Here is a 1,567-nt window from a genome sequence, read left to right on the forward strand (position 1 = left end):
CCATTTTATTTTACATGTCTTATTTATTATCATTCTGAGTAATCTCATAGTAATTTGAGCATCCATAGGGTTTGAAGTCCATAATTCACTCCTTGAGATTTGACCCCAATTCATAATGGGTTACTTGATAACGACCGCCTCACCCTTAAATTATGGGAGTTAGTAGAGCGTTATTAAAATGACACTGTTGCCGGGGAATGAAATATAGATCTCACCTGTGCGGTGTGGTTCTAACTTGGGAATACCCGGAGTGATATCATTTACTTTATTTGTTATTTTTAATTCTTGTTTTAGGTGATCATAGTGTTAAAGGAATAATGAATGATAGCACAAGAAACATGAGCCCCTTTGATTCCCTTCATAATGATGATGTCCCCTTAAATGAAGCGTGACAAACAAGTGCGATCTGCATCCCACTAGCTAATGGGAACAGAGTCTTCCATGTGACTCGCGTCATGCTTCACATGATATAAATGAAAGGATTGTACGAAGGTCAAGCCTTTAAGGACCCAAATGTTCATTTGAAGAATTTTGTGGATGTGTGTACACCGTTCAATATAGCACACATTAATCTAGAGTCCATTTGGCTTCACCTTTTCCCATTCTCATTAACAGGTAAGGCGGTTTCATGGCTCCACTCTCTTCCACCCGGCTCAATTACATCTTAGGATGATCTTACTAAGGTGTTTCTTGATAGATATTTCCCACTATAAAAAATGCTTCAAAAATAGAATGAGATTGTAAATTTTTGGCAAATGAATGGAGAATCGTTGTTTGAAGTTTGGGAGAGGTTTAATAGTAAGCTTGCTCAATGCCCGAATCATAAAGTCCCAGAGAAAATTCTTCTCGAGATATTCTATATTGCCCTTGATCCATTAAACAAAATAGTGGTACATAATGCGGAGGGTGGTTCCCTAGTAAAGTTGCACCACCATGCGGCCTTTCTATTGATTGGAGAAGTGCCTAAGTAAAATCGAGGTTGGCATACCCGAGAGACCGAAGCTCCTAATATCCTTCTACCACTTCCATGGTAGATAATGAAAAAAGAAAGGGGAATGAAGAAAAGGAGGAGAACATAGTTAAAATGACAATCCAACTTGAACTCTTGAGAAAGCATGTAATGGGCGCACCTGCGAAAGTGGTGAACGTTGTAGCATCAAAATCTTATGATAATGATGAAGAGGCAAAGAAGTTGGATGAGGAAATCCATTATTTGTCTAACTACTCGGAGGATTCTCGCCCCATCTATCAAAGTCAAGGTGGGAATATAGGTTGGATGGACCATGGGAGGGATAAATATTGAAGGGAGATTTTTCCCAACTCTCTAAAATAGTGGTGTCTCAATCCGCCTCTATTAAGCAATTGGAGACCCAAGTTGGGCAAATCTCCACACAATTAAATGAGAGACCTAGAGGTGGACTTCCAAGTGACACAATTTCTAACCCAAATAATGATGAAAAAGTCCTAGAAATTATCACAAGTAATGGGAAAACACTTGATGAACCCATTAGGGGAAACTTGAGCTAAAATTTGCCCAAAGCTAAGACCAAGGAGGTGCATCCTCAAG

General features: G+C 39.2%; 1 non-coding gene across 1 annotated transcript; it reads right to left on the minus strand.

Moving 5' to 3' along the window:
• Positions 1–723: 723 nt before the first annotated feature.
• Positions 724–829, minus strand: LOC124892075. The gene has a single exon (XR_007050061.1). It is a non-coding gene; the product is annotated as a small nucleolar RNA R71 (small nucleolar RNA).
• Between the last annotated feature and the right edge of the window lie 738 nt (positions 830–1,567).

The sequence above is a fragment of the Capsicum annuum genome, unplaced genomic scaffold (assembly GCF_002878395.1).
Source record: "Capsicum annuum cultivar UCD-10X-F1 unplaced genomic scaffold, UCD10Xv1.1 ctg43693, whole genome shotgun sequence".
NCBI lineage: Eukaryota > Viridiplantae > Streptophyta > Magnoliopsida > Solanales > Solanaceae > Capsicum > Capsicum annuum.